The sequence below is a fragment of the Coptis chinensis genome, chromosome 8, assembly GCF_015680905.1.
Source record: "Coptis chinensis isolate HL-2020 chromosome 8, ASM1568090v1, whole genome shotgun sequence".
NCBI classification, from domain to species: domain Eukaryota; kingdom Viridiplantae; phylum Streptophyta; class Magnoliopsida; order Ranunculales; family Ranunculaceae; genus Coptis; species Coptis chinensis.
In genome coordinates, this window is record NC_141463.1 from 43,672,249 (window position 1) to 43,682,357 (window position 10,109).

The window sequence follows — 10,109 nt, forward strand, 5'->3', positions numbered from 1 at the left end:
CATCTTTTACTCAGCACTAGGATAATCTAAATGGCCGCCAAGGAAAACAGAAAGAGCAAGCACTACTACAAAAAAGTCAATAGATAGCATTTGTTTAATCGCATTTATAAAAACACGCTATCCAAAAAATAGGCATTGGGTAGGGCATAGTTAACGCTATTATTTACTTGTACGGTTTCTATTTCAATTGCGTTTAGTGCTTGCACGCGATCCCTAGAACCCAGTAAACACTATCTCGACTTCACACGTGGGTAAACCGGGCACTTAAAAGTTCACACATGTGACAGAATCAGCAAAGTATATAACTTATTTAGAAGCGTGAACTCGTTAACTATGGTGAAAATAGAAAATTGAAACCCCTAAAAGCAAAATTTGAGAAAGGAATTTTGATGGTTGATGCGATTAGAAGTCGGAACCGCCATCAAATCGAGATTGCTTCTGTAAGAAACGTAAATATCTTTTTAACCCTTTTATTTCTGATTGATTTACTCCCATATATCCTTATCCCTTTCATCATTTGTTCGTGTATTTTATGTCTACCATATGCCATCGAATCAAAGTATGCCTCAATCTCTGAAGTTCAAAATTTTATTTTAAATATACCTTCTAGATCCAATTATTCCTTCTTAAATTTGGTTGAAAAGAAACTCATTAAAAAATTATGGAATTTATCCAAGTTTCTTTGTTAAATTTGAAGTGCTTTTGTGCTATTTTCTAGTGGGGGAACTCTTGTAGAAATATATGTGAAGGAGCACATGGTACGTGTTAGTTCTCCTTTAGTAGCCATGACACTTTTCAATGATTTGAACACTTTGAATCTAAACATAATACTTGTAATTTGGATTGGGTAGCTTCCCCTTTGTAAAGATGAACACTTTCACCTTCAATAGTATGTTTATTTATTTATTTTTGTAAAGTTTCAATCCATTCATAGTTTACTTTGTGAAATTAAGTTGTTAGGACGTGATGGTTATTTCGTTTCAAGTTTATTCATTGGGGGCAGATTGACCGAGAGTACCACTAATCCTATTTAAATTGAGAATAACCCAAAAGTTGTTGAATGTTGTAGGAATATCTTGCAAATGCAAAGCATACTACATACACCTGGTCTGTGGTGCTTTGTTGTTCCTGTAAATTGCACATGGTAAGTTAGAGTGTTACACTAACTAAGCATATGGGGTATCGATGCACTGCCTAACCTACAGATTGTTGTTCTTTATTTTTCGATTGATCGTATATATTGGATTTTTCCTTTGGTACCAACCTGAATTGGTTTCTTAGCTTAAGATGTTTTCTTTTCCCCACCAAGCACTACACCAAAACAGCAAATTTGTGACGGCTATTTGGCGTCACAATTATTTTTTGTGACGGCTATGTGGCGTCAAAAATTTGGCGTCTCAATTTGTGTCACTTTTTTTTGTGACGGCACTGTGGCGTCACAAATATTTGTGACGCCATTTTGGCGTCAGTAATTTGTGATGGCCCTGTGGTGTCACTTTTTTTTTGTGACGGAATTCTGGCGTCACAAATATTTGTGACGGCTTGTTGGCGTCAGTTATTTATGACAGCCCTTTTTAATAATTAGTGACGAAACAAAGGCCACAAAATATCATTTAATTGAAAAAAAATAACTTTGGTTTTTGGTTGCCATCCTGTTTTTCTTTTTTCTCCCCCTTAAATCACCTGCATAAATACAACCACAAAAACACCAAACACCAAAATTTGACAAAGCATGTATCACAAAATGATTAACACAAAAAATATATATAAAAATCTACCAACATACCATTTTAATTAATGTAATCACTCGACTACAACTCAAGATCACATATTAAGTATTCAAGTTCATCTATGAGCAAAAAATAATACAAAAAAATTCATCATACATTTGTTTTGTATTCTGCAAACTAGAGAACATATAGCGCCAATTGGCTCGGTCAAGGAATTGTGGCTAATATTCTTGTGCACAACAATAGAAAAAATGCTCGGAGGTTGACATAGGCACCCAGATGCTGCCAGCCAGTTCCTCTAGCAATACCTGCACATTACACAGGCCCCGTCAATTCAAAACTTTCTTGGAAAAAGAAAAGATGGTCAAGCACTAAACTCTAGGACTTGTATCTAACCTGAAAGAGTTCCTTGTAGGCTATTCATAATAACTTAGATACAAACTAAAAGAACCATTGCTATGACATAATCTGCCACCTCCTCCTCATTATTGTACACATATACCATAATGCGTCGACTCAAGAAAAGAGACAGATAACAACGTTGTACATATAATTCCCAAGCTTTTGGTATTGTTGTTAAGTTTTTGACCGCATAAGCGTTGAGAGTGAACTCATCTCGTTGGCGAGTTGATTGACAAAGACCAATAAAAAAGAAAATAAGGTTAAAGTCTAGGGGTTGTTCAGAGATTGAATGTTTCTTGAAAGTTTTAAAAACATAAAGATTTGAATGTCACCTTTTCAAGAATGCTACCGAAAAATCTCCATCTTTTCTTGGCATAGTCGGAACCTTTCTCCAAACCGCTTTTGGTCTGCTTTCTAGTAGATCTTGCCATACCTAGAAATAGGACCTAAGATAGTATGATGAATTCATATAATTCAGTATATAACAACCTAAGATAGTTAATAATTCAACCAATAAAAATGTTAGTTAAACCAAGGAAATCTAATTCAACAAAGTATCTCAAGAGCGCATAAAAATGAACGAAATAATTACTACTACAAATCTACAAGACAAGGAAGAATGGGACTAACGAGTAGAGGAGATTTGCCTAAGATTTACAGCAAGAAAAGGTAAATTATAGCATCCAAAGCTCCAAAACTCGGTCGTCCTAATAATCTTGGTCCCGTCTTAATATCTTGGCGAGGTATCACATGGTTTTCACCCCCTAAATGAACTGAAATGGGTCTATCTTCTAGAAGAAGAAGATAGATAATGAGATGGGTCTAGGGGTTTCTTACCTTATCCGTTTTGTACTCCGGATTGGGTTCGAAAGATCAAGTTAATCCCAATTAGTTGGGTCGGGCCCATCACTCAACATTCTATGCTAATGGGGGTCTTTAAACTAAAACCAACTTAAGGCCCCTCAAAGCCCATAAGATGTTTACTTCCTAATCCAAATATACGGGGTTCTACATTTGGAGTTTACGCAAAGTGGAGCACACACTCTCGAAAGAGAGCAAAATAGATTAAAGGGGTCAAGAATATAATAGGCCTAGAGAAACACATAATTTGTTCAATAGTCATAATCAAATAAGTTTTTAGACATACCCCTATCCTATATCTTACAAACTCCATATAAATTAATCATATGCTCAGCCAATTAATAAGTCCTTCAATTCTAATTAAAAGAACATACTTGTGCCACTAAACTTACACATTGTTCATACGAATTGTGCGGTGTCATTAATAAAGGCAAATAGTGAGAATTTAGAAGTTACATAGACAAAAAGAGTTGTATAGGAGTGCTTCAAGACTCCACATTGCCAACCAAGCGATTGTTTGTTACTTCGTAGTTGCATGGACCAAGGTGACAGACAACCTGCATGCTCAAGGAAATGGTAAATGAATAACTAAACATGGCCAAAGGGCCACTTAAAACAACAAGATTACCTTACAGAAAGATGAGTTAATCCACTATAAACAACAAAAGGGGCAAGACTCAACATCAAGATGCTACTCGTGCAAAGCTTAATGTTAAAACTACCTATCCATCTTCGTCCATTAGCCTATCTAGCAAAAGAGGTAGCTATGCCTAGGACTGATGATGTATGTATCACCAGTACCAATGAATAAGCTATTGATTCCCAATTACCTAAGTGGGGGGGGGAGCATATGCATACCTTTTGACAAACAAGCTAAACTAAAAGTTATGCAATTGATAGTAAAAACCAACTGCAAGTACAATGATTCGAAAAATTACTTACCATTGTAGCCAAGAGAGGATCTAAAAATTAATTACTTACCATTCAAAAATAACTTACAATTGATAGTGGTAGTATATTGCTCCTTTATTGGCAAGTGGTGTGTTCTTTACATCTTCCGGTCTTTTGTGGTGTTCCATGTTCAATGAAGCAAATTTCAAATGTCAAGTAATAATATCAAAGCACCTAGCTAGCAACCTACACCAAATATCCAACCATGTAAGAAAACAACACATAGAGCAATATTTGCTTGGAAAGGATAATAAGCGGTCACATAATTTTCTGTTTTTCTTTAACCACTAAAAGCATTATCGACACGCGTTTTTCAATATAAAAGTTATACAAGAACGCAAATAGTGCTACTACTTTGAAAAAAGGATTACAAGAATAGGTCAAAAGCACATACTCACCTTGAGTATTTTTCAAAGCAATTATACTTGTTTTGAATACGCCATAGAAAGTTGAGACAATACAAAATGTTGCAAAGAAGTATTTATTCAAGTGCATTCTTTTATAGAATAAGAGTCTATTGTCATAACTTAAAACGGGAAATCATGAACAAAGTTTCTTTTACACACAAGAATGCTTGCTTTATACATAATTCTTTGTTGATAGTAAACAAGAGCCTAAGCGTAGTGTGTGGGGTAGACTATCAAGACCGAGAAACACCCCCACACAATTGCAAATAAAATTCAATGCCAATTGTCTAGCATCGTAAACATCGGTGAGTCATATTCTACGGATCCGTAGCCCATAAACATTAGTGACATGTAAAGATTGTTTACTAATTTTTTTTTTCCACATCAAATAGCTAAAACTACCTAGTGGGTGTGGCACACGGAATTGTGGCAAGAAACATTATCATTATTATATGACACTTGGGGCCGAAAGTAGAAATGGGATCACCAATTGATGAATTAAAGAAAGATTAGTAAGAAGAGTTCAAGAAAGGCTCCCTCAAAGCAACCCTATTTTGATTTTCAATTCTAACCGGCTAGAAACCCAAAATTCCACAAGCAACAACAAACAACTCTTTGTCTACAAGGGAATAAAGGAATGCACAGAATAACATTTGGAATTGATGCAAAAGACATTATAAATGAATAAAAGACACTTAAAACATCTCCCATTAATATAGACTAATACCATTCTTCATAAAACAAATGAATGAGCTTGGTAATATAATATCCTTATATTTCTTAATCAACACTTCATAATCAAAATTTGCATATGAAAACCCAATATCCAAAAGAGTATCAAACAGACGAGCTAAACACACATTAGTAGAGATTAATAAAAGAATTTCTTTTTGTCGACCTTCAACGCTTTAAAAAACCAACAACATACCCCCATCAAAACGAGCTCACTTCCTTTTCTCATTATTTTTTTGCAGGCATGTTATGCTAGGATGATAGTCAATTAGGATTCATCAAATGATGTTTTAAAAAAAAAAAAAAATCAAATTTACCTTTGAGCTTAAACTCCACATCGGGTGAAACCCGAACCTGAGAAGAAACGCCCAAATCAGTGAATGGCGAAACCCCATATCAAAATATAAGAACCTTTAACTAGAAAAATAACCAGATTGATATGGGGTTTCGCCATTCACTGCAAGTACAATGATTCGAAAAATTACTTACCATTGTAGCCAAGAGGACGAAAAATTAATTACTTACCATTCAAAAAATAACTTACAATTGATAGTGGTAGTATATTGCTCCTTTATTGGCAAGTGGTGTGTTCTTTACATCTTCTGGTCTTTTGTGGTGTTCCATGTTCAATGAAGCAGCTCAAATGTCAAGTAATAATATCAAAGCACCTAGCTAGCAACCTACACCAAATATCCAACCATGTAAGAAAACAACACATAGAGCAATATTTGCTTGGAAAGGATAATAAGCGGTCACATAATTTTCTGTTTTCAGAACCACTAAAAGCATTATCGACACGTTTTTTCGAATATAAAAAGTTATACAAGAACGCAGCTAGTGCTACTACTTTGAAAAAAGGATTACAAGAATAGGTCAAAAGCACATACTCACCTTGAGTATTTTTCAAAGCAATTATACTTGTTTTGAATACGCCATAGAAAGTTGAGACAATACAAAATGTTGCAGTGAAGTATTTATTCAAGTGCATTCTTTTATAGAATAAGAGTCTATTGTCATAACGAAAACTGGGGAAATCATGAACAAAGTTTCTTTTACACAGTAATGCTTGCAGTACATAATTCTTTGTTGATAGTAAACAAGAGCCTAAGCGTAGTGTGTGGGTAGACTATCAAGACTGAGAAACACCCCCACACAATTGCAAATAAAATTCAATGCCAATTGTCTAGCATATACCCAATAAACATCAGTGAGTCATATTCTACGGGATCCGTAGCCCACATAAACATTAGTGACATGTAAAGATTGTTTACTAATTTTTTTTCCCACAGCAAATAGCTAAAACTACCTAGTGGGTGTGGCACACGGAATTGTGGCAAGAAACATTATCATTATTATATGACACTTGGGGCCGAGTAGAAATGGGATCACCAATTGATGAATTAAAGAAAGATTAGTAAGAAGAGTTCAGTAAAGGCTCCCCTCGCTGAACCCTATTTTGGATTTTCAATTCTAACTGAAGCTAGAAACCCAAAATTCCACAAGCAACAACAAACAACTCTTTGTCTACAAGGGAATAAAGGAATGCACAGAATAACATTTGGAATTGATGCAAAAGACATTATAAATGAATAAAAGACACTTAAAACATCTCCCATTAATATAGACTAATACCATTCTTCATAAAACAAATGAATGAGCTTGGTAATATAATATCCTTATATTTCTTAATCAACACTTCATAATCAAAATTTGCATATGAAAACCCAATATCCAAAAGAGTATCAAACAGACGAGCTAAACACACATTAGTAGAGATTAATAAAAGAATTTCTTTTTGTCAGACCTTCAACGTTTCAGAAAAAACAGTCAACAACATACCCCCATCAAACAGAGCTCACTTCCTTTTCTCATTATTTTTTGCAGGCATGTTATGCTAGGATGATAGTCAATTAGGATTCATCGAAATGATGTTTTAAAGAAAAAAAAAATCAAATTTACCTGCTGAGCGAAACTCCACATCGGGTGAAACCCGAACCTGAGAAGAAACGCCCAAATCAGTGAATGGCGAAACCCCATATCAAAATATAAGAACCTTTAACTAGAAAAATAACCAGATTGAACGACCTTGATTTCAATTATCAAAGAGATTAAGGGTTTTGAAATTTAGTGGTTTTGAGAGAGAGAGAGCGAGAACATACCAAATCTCCTTTTGTGGATGTGAGTGTGAATCCTTGCAAATGGAGATGCAGTGGTGCGCCGGTGTTGATGGAAGATGAAGAAGAAGTGTGATAAAGAAAGATGGTCATCTGGTGTTGATAGAAGATGAGATGAGACCCGATAAAACTTGGAGTTTGTTTCTTTTTTTCTAAACGACCTGATGCCAATTAGCTGTCACTATGTTTTAAAATAAAGGCCAGAATTAAAATCGTGTAAATTTTATATTTTTATGATAGTTTTTATCAATTTCTGACGGCAAAATCTCGTCACAAAATTTCTGATGCCAATTTGCCGTCACAATTCTTAAAACGCCAGTGTCACAAATTTGATGTTTTGGTGTAGTGAAGTGATCTAACTTTGAGGTCCAAAGCAGATACAAAGTGATCTGACTTTGCTAAAGTGGTAGGTGTGTGTGTCTTGAATGCTTAATGTATTTGTAGTAGCTTACTTAATGGGCTTTTTAATGCTTCAATTTGGTCATCCTCGATCGATTAATTTGGCCTATCCCTCAAAGGTTAATTGGTTGAATAATTATTGAACTCGTGCGACCTTAACTGACAAGGCATGCACTAAATCTTTTGTCATGGAGTTGTATTTTAATATTTTTAATCTGTTAATGTAATGGATTACATGCAGTATTTGTTTAAGCAATGGTAGGCTGCATTTAATGAATGTTGGAAAACCCATTATATAGGCGAGCAAATTTAAAGATTCAAAATGTATTTGGTTGAACTTGAAAAACCTATGGGGTCCCGCCCTCCAACTTTTCAAGGTTAGTGGTGCTCCTCTTGATTACTTACGTTCTATTTATTTGTCATATTTGTATATGTACTTTTTTGTTAACAAGCTCAACTCAGATTGCATGTGCTAGTATTTAAATTAACTTGAGTAGTTTTTGGTTCCTCCGCTTAGCAAATCCTTTGTCTTTGCTTGTTTCCAAAACCCTTTTGACAACGACCAATCTAGAATGGCAAAAAACTTAAGCCCATATTCATTAGGACTAGATTTTTATCATTTTAATGTGGTTCTTAAGTTCTTAATTACCAATGGGATTCTTTAACCGACATGAGTGGCCATACTTAAAATGATGTTGGATCGGACTTGGTGGACAACAAAAAAGGGCAGTCTACTGATACTGATTAGAATTTTTAGAGTATTCATCTCCCTTAAGACCTACAAAAAACTGCTTCAACCTCTATTATATTTAAACCTTAGCGAAGGTTGGGCAATACGCACATTAGTGTCAACTATCCAAAACTGCTTCATAGTACTACTTGTTAATATAGCTCTTTATGAAGTTTTCAATGGTGTGGGAAAAGTTATTTGTTTGTGCTGTATAGATTAGTGGGAACAATGATAAATTAAAATGAACTGAAATGGCCGGGTATTAAAAGTTTAGTAGTCATTTGGTAGTAAGCAGTAACTAAGTTATTTAGTTTATTAGCTAAGAAAATCTATCAATCAGTGAGACTCGGCCCATAGGAGAAATAGTAAGGAGCTACTAGCTATGCTTAATTAAATACTTAGGTGTTTATCAACCAGGAAGACCACATGAAAACTTGGTAACTACAAGCGTGCATGCTCTTTAATTATGTTTATATTCTTTTGACTTTGACTCAATTGTTGGTTGGTGGCACGTAATTCGGTTTTTTGTACTGCCTTGTATTCTTTTCACTCAACAAGTGAATCCAGGTTTTTGCTATATGAAGTATGTTTTTTTAAAGAGTATGTTTGTTTATTTATCTCTTAGGTATATGTAATTCAAGGAACAATATGCGTAGTCGGACTTGCTCATTTGAATTGTGTAGCATTACCCCATTCACATCCCTTCTGTGTTAAGAGTTCCAAAATGGTAAGAATATCTCATTTTTTCCATGAATTTTAATTCCTTGGATGTTGATTCAACTAGTCTAATTCTTCAAGCTTAGTTACCTTTTTAATTAAACAAGTTCGTATCAGGGCATGCACAAAGCCTCCAGGAGTAACTAGACGGAAATTATACATGTTAATGAAGTGTGTGCTTAAAGGCCAATAAGCTATTTAATTTGATAAATAATGCTGACCTAACTGAATGAAACTTTGTATTTGTGTTTTGTTTTGCATTTGTAGAGAAGCAGAAAGTTGGCTTGCACATTGACCTACATGGTCACGGTAAATGTATCCAAGTAAGTGTTGTTACGATTTTCGAAGTGGATACCAATAAGCTTTATAGTTAATTATGTTACCAATCGAAACAATTTGTCTGTTCTACTTACCTTAGTTAAAGTACAATGCAAACAAGCAGTGGCGGAGCCAGGGGGTCCTGGGGTACACCCTGGCGTACCCTCAACATTATATTAAAAAAATATAAATAGTTATACTTGAGACTTAATCACTAGCTCTACTCAACCAAAAAATAAGGCCTAAACAAACAGTAAGCCCACGTATTTCTCTCCTCATCTCTTTTAGTTTTCTACCCCCTTAGAAAAAGGCACATAGATAGTTTTGTTTAATAGTTTATGTAAAAAAGCGCTATAAAAAAAAATAAGATCACGTTTGTAAGTGTTTGGCTATGATCTCTATCTCCCGAAAGTTTGACATTGAATTGAGGTGTGTTTACTAAATTGGAAATATACAAGACTTCTGCTACAGTCTGCTCAAAGCGGACTTGCTGGTCTGACTTTGTGCTATAATTTGTCTTAGTTAGAGTGGGTTTTGGGATATAGTGACCTAGGATGAAAAGTTAGTTCTCTGAATCTATTTTCTAAGGGTTCCAATTTTCATAGTATTTGGATATCCGAGTAAGGAGTTACGTATGTCCAAAGATGGCATTCTATCCTCTACCAGGAAAGCTGCGCCGGCCTGATTC

The 10,109-nt window shown here is 34.9% G+C and overlaps 2 long non-coding RNA genes across 3 annotated transcripts; one reads left to right on the plus strand and one right to left on the minus strand.

Moving 5' to 3' along the window:
* Positions 1-388: 388 nt before the first annotated feature.
* Positions 389-9,478, plus strand: LOC147481559 (uncharacterized). The gene is made up of 4 exons (XR_015203474.1): positions 389-449; positions 1,070-1,144; positions 9,012-9,113; positions 9,371-9,478. It is a non-coding gene; the product is annotated as an uncharacterized LOC147481559 (long non-coding RNA).
* On the minus strand, positions 1,781-7,600 carry LOC147481560 (uncharacterized). Of its 2 annotated transcripts, none has more exons than XR_015204738.1 (5): positions 7,243-7,600; positions 7,043-7,079; positions 5,628-5,763; positions 3,450-3,550; positions 1,781-2,038 (listed from the first exon to the last, which is right to left on the minus strand). It is a non-coding gene; the product is annotated as an uncharacterized LOC147481560 (long non-coding RNA). The 2 variants fall into 2 exon arrangements; XR_015204739.1 differs by lacking the exon at positions 1,781-2,038 and adding an exon at positions 2,540-2,578.
* Positions 9,479-10,109: the final 631 nt, after the last annotated feature.